The sequence below is a fragment of the Podarcis liolepis genome (assembly GCF_965112155.1).
Source record: "Podarcis liolepis genome assembly, chromosome: 4".
NCBI lineage: Eukaryota > Metazoa > Chordata > Lepidosauria > Squamata > Lacertidae > Podarcis > Podarcis liolepis.
In genome coordinates this window covers 15299605-15309392 of record NC_139558.1, presented here as the reverse complement: position 1 = coordinate 15309392, position 9788 = coordinate 15299605, and the positions used below count along the sequence as shown (strand labels likewise).

Below are 9788 nucleotides of genomic sequence, written 5' to 3'. Positions count from 1 at the left end.
GTCCGTGTCTTGACTTGACTAGTTCTGTGTTTCGTCAGGAAATCCTGTGCTGCTGCGATGCATTACTCTCGAGGGTGCCCATTCCAGAACTGCCTGATATCAGACGTTGGAGGCCAGCTTACAGCAAAGAGGGAGATCTGCCGCCTCAGTTCCAAGCAAGTTTACTTAAGAAGCGCAAGCCTGCTAATTTCAACAGTACTTCCAGTAAAAGCATGAGGATAAATGCAATTTTAATTTCTTGTCCCTAAATCCAGTGCTGTGGCCTAGCAGTGATGAAAGCAAAGTTACAAAGAGGTGTGTTTTGTGTGTGTGTGTGTGCGTGTGTGTGTGTGTGTGTCATTATTTATATTACTTATACTTGCAAAATTTTGGACATAATAGATCTAGCGGCTTGTTTTTAGCAAAGTTTATTTTAATTATCTTTCACAGGAGGCAAAGATGTGCGAATAACTTCTGCTGATTTAGTAGCTCAGCTTCAGAAGGCTATTTTAGGCAAGCTATTCAAGAGTTGCATGTCGATGTCCCCAGGGCCACCCCAATAACTCACATATCACACAGAATTTTTGTTTAAGGTTTTTGGCATAATTTTGGCCACAACTTTATTAAAATACAAAAATGTGAGTGGTTGCTTAGGCATTGGTTGCGACTATCTGCCCCCCCATAGGGGACAGACTGACATTCCACACGATGCGAAAGTCAGAAAAGGGGAATACACTTGGGGGTAGCGACGGAGCAGGGAACCTGCCCTCAGCCCTCCCCAAATGCAACCAGGAGCTCATTGCTATGGCCCGAGCCCCCTTGACAGAGTGGACGAGCAATAGTGAGCCCCTGATTCCTTTAACGGAATCCCTTGCAGCAGCAGCATTAGAGGGGCAGGCACAGCCAATCCATGCCCCTCAACCAACCAAACCATAAACCAATGCCTAACCGCAACCTTACAAGTTGTGACAATTTGCTACGCAGTAGGCAAAAACCAAATGGCCCCAGCCAATCAGCCAGATGGACAAAATTCCAACTGGGCCCCTGCCCTAAGAGCAGACGACCCCATGACAGGCATAGCAAGGTCAAAGCGAACAACCCTAATTCTAGGGGGGGGGGGGACGGGCAATCCGATGCACGGGCGAAAAGAGGAAGCCCTAGCCTGTGCAAGGAGTTTTAGCATTTATGGCTGTCAATCAACAAATGGCAACATTAACTTCTTCCCAACAACAAGGGGAAGCCCCAATCGCATCAGTGGCCAACGATCAATTAGCCTGCCCCCAACTTTGGAGTGTCCTGGTAGCCCCCACCGCAACACAGGCTCTCCATGAAGGAGAACACACTTAATAGAACTATGGTTACTGCATCAAAACAACAGATATGCATTCAGAGACAGAACAGAAGATCAGTCATCCCCATTCATAGAAAATAATCTCATTTTTAATATACTGTCCGAACCTGAATCTATTGCATGTATGGAAGACCCATCTGTGAATCTACTTTTTTATCATTTTCCTGCAGCATTCCATTAGCGTTGCATGTGCAAAACAGCTATTTCATGTACACAGTGGCATACAAAGTAGGTATTTGGACAGTCCAGACAAATATATTCTATTGTTCTTACAGCTGCCAGCTTTTTAGCTGGTCCTTATTCCTGTGGCTATGATGTGTGGAGGTGTTTATCTTCCTGCCATCATTATTATCACCTGCTGATCATCTTTAGCTTGAGCTCCCATTTAAGGCATAAGGACAGGCCAGAACATTTTCTTTTCCTGGTCAGCTGGAAACTCACATTAATCACTGGAACTGTGAACATATTTGAGGGCCAAGCTTTGGTGATCATTGCCACAAATTAAATCCTGGAAGCTTGTCCAAGCAAAAATAAACCAACACTCTACCACAAAAACCTGCAGTTTTATGAAGAAATCAGAGGGGCTTGAGATGGATAATGGGTCGTGAATTGTACTGCAGCTATTAAACAGAATCTTGATTCTGCCTCTGCTTACACTGACATCACTTAATCAAATTAAAACACAATTGTATTCATTTTGTCTGTGTGCCTGTCCAGAAAATTGCTAAATGTTGAAATACCAGGAGGATGAACTCTTTTGTCAGCTAGCCAACAAAAACCAAACAAGCATTCTTTTGCAAAGTGAGTTCTCCTGGTGGTTCGCTTTAGAAGCAATTAGACAGCATAAATAATTAGAACTTCTGGTTGTGTAAATAATTGAGGATTGTCTAAAAAGAACATTTTATGCTCATTATCCTTAATTCAAGCTAAGTATTATTATACAAAATAAGAGGGTAAGAGTCTGTCTTGTGGACTGGGGAACACTTTCTTGATAATATACTGGTTTATAAACCCAGGGAGAGAGAGAGAGAGAGAGAGAGAGAGAGAGAGAGAGAGAGAGAGCGCACAATGGAGGGATAGGAAGAGAGACTGAGCAAGATACATTACTGTTACTGAAATGAATGGATGATTAATTAGGGCACTCACTGATGAGAAGATATGGAGCAGTCTTTAGAGATTCACCATTCTAATGTCAACCTTTAAAAAAAAATCCTAGATGATAATCACATCTGTAATGAAATCAATTTATGGTAGTTTCAAATTTGGATTCCATAGACAAATGGAAGACATTAATAAGAGGAAGACAGGGAATTTGTGTATCCCAAACAACTCATTCACCTACAACGCTGATCACATTTATTATAAACCACTCTTCTTGCCACAAGAGTCCAGGGCAGCTCATAATAAATAATACGGTTCTGAATCATAGTCTCCAATTGCCACGAAAATGCCAAGACCTTCGTGAAAACCCTTGAGCCATGGTGGCTTCTCACTTTGTCATGCAGGGTCCCAGATTCCCAATGCAAGTCTTTCCTTCTCCTCCTCCCCACTCAAAAAACTCAAATCTTTCTCCAAGTTTTCATTCATTGCTCCTTCCATCTCCTGGTCAGGCAAAGAGAGAAGCACCAACCTACTTGGGGTTCTCATTTTGCAAGCTCTTAGGAGAAGCTCAGCAACATCACACACAACGGGGAGTGTCTGCTCTGCATCCAAACCCACCTTCTTTGCATCAGCTGGCAAGCTCTACGGTATGTGGCCTTGAAGACAAAGCTCTGGCTATGGCTCAAGCTTTGTTTTAAACCAGTGGGTATTGTCCCCTTGATATTGAGGGACGATTTCCAATCATCGTCGGAAAGGGAGGTCACTAACGAGGTTCAATCCTGTGGATTGTCTCACCTTTACTTTGAGTCTATGACGTACAATCAAGCTAGAGCTGTGATCTCCCGGAGACTGAGTGACATTGCCAGACAAGAGGACATAGCCCAGGTAAAACCAGGGATGTTCCTAGGGGACCAGATTTATCGGACCATACCAGCCCCCTACCTTACAGAAATTCACTATGTGGAATACCGTAGACTTCTTACAGCGGCTAGATTAAATGTCCTTGACTCTGCGATATTGTGGGGAAGGTACAGGGGAGTACCATACGCCCAGAGAACCTGTCATTGTGCCATGGGTGTGGTTGAGTCCACCGAACACATTCTCTTGACTTGCCCTTCTTATGCAGAGCTTAGACAAAATTTTATAGACCCACTCCTATGTCAATCTAGCTTCCTACCCGGAGAAAACCAGGTTTTACACTTCCTGAATAACGTCACTAGAGCTATACCTTCCTTGGTGGCCAAATTTCTTTTTTTAGCTTTTAAGCGTCGTAAGACTATAATTGACTGTATTGATATGGGGCTATCTGTTTAGCCCATTTTAGTGTTGGCTAAGTTCTAAAATCTTCCTGGAGTTTTTAACTGTGTATTGACAAATGTACTTTTTTCTGACTGACGGTCGAATAAAAGGTTGATGATGCTGGTTGCATTGCTGTCTCACCTTTCATTGCCAGTTTCATTTGGGAGCTGTCTCTGGGCCGTCGCCACCTGTGTGTGTCACAGGTATTTCTTCATTGGCTCCTGCTTTGAGAGAGATGCAGAGAGATCTAACCCTGCAGTTTGGCTTTCTCTCTCTGGGTTAAAATGAACCAGAATAGATTCCTAGGTACGTGGGTGGCACTGTGGGTTAAACCACAGAGCCTAGGACTTGCCGATCAGAAGGTCGGCGGTTCGAATCCCCGCGACGGGGTGAGCTCCCGTTGCTCGGTCCCTGCTCCTGCCAACCTAGCAGTTTGAAAGCACGTCAATGTACAAGTAGATAAATAGGTACTGCTCTGCCAGGAAGGTAAACGGCGTTTCCGTGCGCTGCTCTGGTTCACCAGAAGTGGCTTAGTCATGCTGGCCACATGACCCGGAAGCTGTACACCGGCTCCCTCAGCCAATAAAGTGAGATGAGCTTCGCAACCCCAAAGTCGGCCACGACTGGACCTAATGGTCAGGGGTCCCTTTACCCTTTACCTTTAGATTCCTAGAGAGGTAGAAAATTTAGGGAGGTGAGGGGGGGGGGTCCTCTGGAGCAAAAAGGCCTCTCTCCAAAGTACCTACCTGCCTGGCTTCTCCCATGAATGGGGGAAAGACATTGATCTCTCCCTTGAACTGAATCAGTGGTGCCTTCTGAAATCTGATGGTTCTCCCCATTTTGTGCATTGGGGTGGAGTCCCAGGGCAACTGGGGGAGGAGGTCCTGGGGGGGGTCTGTGCAGCTGATCCATCCAAGATTCACCACAACACTAGGAAGCTGCAGGTGCTTACATATTCCTAATTTGCTCAGAAGTTTGAGACGATAAAAAGGAGATGTTTATGTATCCATCCCCAAGGCTCACAAGTTTATATGTCCCTGGATATATACATATCATATCATATCATACACCTGCACAATCACAGCAATAATGTTGTTCAAAGTTATCATACTTCCAAAATAATCCTAAATGCATGATGACTTCACATAGTCTCCACACAGACGCGCGCGCACACACACACACACACACTTAGTTGTATTTATTGATTTGGGGTTTTCTTATCCCCTCGGTCTTCCCTAAATGCAATGCATAAATTCAAAGATTTCTGTGCTTAAAATACGGCAGTTTCAAGTGTTTCCTCTAATAGCTTTTGTACTCGACCAGGAAGAAATGCTCAGGCAGTGATGCAGAACAGAAGGTCCCTATTTTCATCTGAGGGATGTTGGAGGGTATTTTGAGTGCAAAGTAAAAAAGAACAGTACCAAGTGCAGCTGACGAGTGAGGGTTAAACAAGTTGTTTTACATCATTGGTTAGTTGTGGTTTGGTAGGAAGGTATGTTGCTGGTATTAAGAGAAGTTCTCTGGCTTCCTGCCTGTCTCCAAGCACAATTCAAAGTGTAGGTGCTTGCCTTTTAAAAACCTAAATGAAGCAAAGTACTTGAAGGAATGGTTGCTCCCATAACCAGCCTGCCCATCCAGAGGGCATTTTCAGGCCCTTCTCTCTCTCTCTCTCTCTCTCTCTCTCTCTCTCTCTCCCTCCCTCCCTCTAATTTTTATTAAATTTTCCGTTTTAGAATTTAGAATATTCATTTAAACAACCTTAAAATATCAATGACTTCTCTTCTTCTCTTTCCATGGTTCATTTTATATAAACTAAACCAGGCTTCCTCAACCTCGGCCCTCCAGATGTTTTGAGACTACAATTCCCATCATCCCTGACCACTGGTCCTGCTGGCTAGGGATCGTGGGAGTTGTAGGCCAAGAACGTCTGGAGGGCCAAGGTTGAGGAAGCCTGAACTAAACCATTCAATATTCCATTATTACTTCCATCGAAACTTATTCACACTGTTGAATTTATCTTAATACTGCCAAGGTTTTCAAGTGTACAAAGTTCCCCCCATATATTCAATAGACATTTTCCAATCTTCTTTAAATGAATGTTCTTCTTGTTCTCTTATTCTATGTGTTCAGTCTTCAAGCTTAAGTTGCCATTCTTCTTTAGTTGGGACCTTGCTCGTTTTCCATTTGGGGGCTAACAAAACATGGGCTGCTGTAGTGGCATACATAAATAACCTTTTTTTGACACCTGGGAATTTCCATCTGAATTATCCCCAACAAAAAGGACTCGGATTTTTGTGTGAGGTATTATTATTATTATTATTATTATTATTATTATTATTATTATAGAAAAGTGCTTTTAAACATTTTTTCAATTCATTATAAATTATTTCCCAATACTCTTTTACCCTTTCACAGGTCCACCACATATAAAAGAACGTACCCTTGACCTCATTGCAGCTCCAGTACTTATCTCATTCAGTCTTATACATCTGAGCAAGCCTACTCGGAGTTAAATTCATCTGTAAATCATTTTCAAGCTCTTCTCTAGGTCACCACCTCATCAAAGGTAAGAGCCTAATAGCAACAAGATGCAGAGCTGCCTTGGCGGTAGCACCCTGTTTATGGAGTTATATCCCCAGAGAAGGATCCATATTATTTTCTTTGGGGCACCAGAGCAATATGCATACATGCATATATAGATACATACTGCAGCTGGGTAGCTCACTTGGTTATAGCATGGTGCCAATAATTGTCAGGGACCGTGCTGAGGAGGGCTGCACTGAGGAAGAATGGTGGGAGCTACCCCCTCCCCCTGATCCTGAATCTTCCCAGGAGCAGGAGGACAGTATAGATTTGGAACAGTGGTTTGCAGAGGGACATAGTTCAGAAGGCAGAAGCTGGGAAATACTGGATGGGCAATAGCTAGGAGAAAAAACACTGGGAGAGAGAGGGTTAACAGATTCACAGTCTCTGGACAGCATTCACCTCCCCTTCTCCAAAGTCAAGGAGAGCTCAGAAAGTGTCAGAACAGAAAGCACAGAGGGTACAAGCTCAGATTACAAGACATAGGAGTGACATAGATTAGCAGGGACTGAAGGAGGTGAAATCCTTAACTGGGAGCACCGCCATTTCTAGGAGACATGTTCTTTGTTCTCTCACTGTGAAGATTCTAACTGGTAAGGCGTTCCTTTTGTTTGATCCTTTGTTCGCTGCCCTGGGGGAGGAAGCTGATTCCCTGAAGCCTCACAATAATGGTTGCTTACCCCTTTCACTAGGTGGGCACCTGGTTGCCATCCCAGGGCAGTAAGAACACAATGCACATGGCCAGGCGTCCATTGAGAGAATTCCCTTTGGCTTCCTGGCTCGAGTGCCTGTCAGCTGCTGCAGTCCAAATTGGCCAATGTATGGCCTTATCTGAGGTGTGTGCCTTGGTGGCTGAAAGGGGCAATGGCTGCATGCCTGCCCGGGCAGCCAGCAAAGCATAAAAGCTGGCAGCGCCTTCCTACCTCAGCGCAATCAAGGTTGCAGATTTGAGCCCATAAGAGACAGCTGCATATTTCTGCATTGCAGGGGTCGGACTGGATGACGCTCAGGGTCCCTTCCAACTCTATGATTCTGACATCACGCTATCTGTATGCTACCTATCCATAGCCAAAATAATGACCAGGCTGCCTTGCATCAAGGGGGGAAAAACACAATTACAAGCAGAACAAAATTACTCAAAAACAATAAATAAAACTTCAAACTGAACCACTTCCACATAAATCAAAAATCCAGCTCTGCATTATCCTTCTCAAGCTACAGTGACTAGAGCTGTACGCAGTATTCCACATGTGGTTGCACTGTTGACTTCTGTAATGGCGTTACGATATTGGTAGGTTTTTGCTTCTGTTTTGTAATCTCTTTCCCAACGATCCCTAACATGGAATTTGTCTTTTTCGCAGCTGAAAGAGGAGTAACTGTGTCCCCCGTGCCCCTCGATAGCCAAAAGCCTTCTGCTAAAAGTACCTCTTTGCACGTATAATAAACAGCAAGAGCTCTGATAAAATGAGGATTTTGCTTCCACCGACTGTCTTGCTTCATGAGGGAATAAGTGGAGAAAATGCCTGAAAGAGAGACCCACTTTAAGGATGATCTGTCTTTGAGCCTCATTACCTTGAGCGCCTGCCTTGGCTACAGGAGTCTGTGGGAGAGTAATGTTGCTAAGAGGAGGGGGGGGATGTTTCTCTCCCCTTTTAAAACCTGTAAAAGGCTAAACATGTTGCCAGAAGGAGTCTACAGTTCAGCTCCATTACTGTGCCTCCCTCATCAGGGAAGTTTTAAAGTATCCTGATGTTTCCTGGCTGTCCAACTAAATCGCTTCTCTGTTTGATATCCCACAGACTTTACAGTTCCTGCAAAGTACACTTCACAAATAAATCAGGCAGCTAGGTAACCGGATAGCTGTTTTAAACAGCACATTGTTAAGGTTTCTGTCCTTCGGATCTGTCAGCGCAAATTTGTAATGAATACTTTACCTGCATGGTTTGTCAGATTTAAGCGCAGTCATATTACTCCGTGGGGCAATTCATCAACTCACGCTTCATTCTTTTAGGAACTGGGTATTGGGTTTCCAGAAGAAGGAGAAATCAACGCCCTCCTCTTATAGGCTTCAGACCACATATATTTAAATTATGCAGGCTTGAGGGGGAAAAGGAAACAAGATAAAATTATAAAACTGCTTCAGTGTGATCATCGTCAGCCTAAAACAGAGGTATGTAAACTTGCACATCAATGCTGTACCACAACTGTCATCATCCCTGACCATTGCACCTGCCAACTGAGGCCAATGGGAGTTGAAGTCCAACAACATTCCTGCATTGCAGGAGATTGGACTAGATGACCCTCGTGGTACCTTGAAACTCTACATTTCTTATTTCCTTATATTTATATATAATTAGATTTTCTGTTTTACAATTTAAAGTACTCATTTTGCATCCTTAAGATACCAATGACTTCTCTTCTTCTCTTTCCATGGTTCATTTTACATATCATAAATCCCTGCATATTTTACAAAAACTATACCATTCAGTATTCCATTATTGCATCCATCAAGATGTGTTTACGAGTCTGTGACTAGGAAATGCAGCGCAGCACCACTCTGATCTATGGGATTTATGCATTTCCGATTCAGTTTCCCTGCTCTTTCAAATTCCATTCAGCGTGAAGCAAAAGGAAAACTTCGCTGATAAAAATTCCAAAGCAAATGCTGTTGACAGTCACCATATGCAGATTGGAGGAGAGAAGAAGAGAAGAAGAAGAGTTTGGATTTGATATCCTGCTTTATCACTACCCTAAGGAGTCTCAAAGCGGCTAACAATCTCCTTCCCCTTCCTCCCCTACAACAAACACTCTATGAGGTAAGTGGGGCTGAGAGACTTCAGAGAAGTGTGACTAGCCCAAGGTCACCCAGCAGCTGCATGTGGAGGAGCAGGGAATCAAACCCAGTTCACCAGATTACGAGTCCACCGCTCTTAACCACTACACCACACTGGAGAGAAATAGTGTGTGGTTCACACCAAATACTACAGATCAGACTCTGTCCGGAATTGGCTGGATACTGAGGAGTCGGCGGGGTTGGAGAGTGACTTGGAATAAGGGATTGGTGATCTGGGGGAGCCTGTAGCAGCTGGGAGACGAGAAGCAGAGGCAGGAGAAGCTGCAAAACTGGAGAGTGAAGAAGAGTTGAGGAAGCTTCTCGTGCTGTCTTCACCTCTCCTGCTCCACTGTCTCCCAGGACCAGAAGATGAGTGAAGTGGGAAGAACAGAAACAGGTTACACACCATAGGGGAGATACATAAGATGAGGTCAGGGGCAGGACCTCTCTGTTGCAGAACCTGACTCATCAGGTGCCAACCTAGGAGTAGCTGAGACACATAGGACTGATGGACAAGCCTTTTCCTAACTTACAAGTCTACCTTTGACCAAAAAAAGAGTTAATTCCTCTCTCTGGACATCCTGTGCCTGCCAGCACCATGGCAAACTGTTTGCACAGAGGTATTAAAGAACAAGGGTGGTG

General features: G+C 44.1%; 1 long non-coding RNA gene across 1 annotated transcript; it reads left to right on the top strand.

The window, feature by feature from the left end:
• The first annotated feature begins 228 nt into the window (after positions 1–228).
• Positions 229–8427, top strand: LOC310705511. The gene is made up of 3 exons (XR_014525356.1): positions 229–294; positions 6146–6296; positions 8325–8427. It is a non-coding gene; the product is annotated as an uncharacterized lncRNA (long non-coding RNA).
• The last annotated feature ends 1361 nt before the right edge of the window (positions 8428–9788 follow it).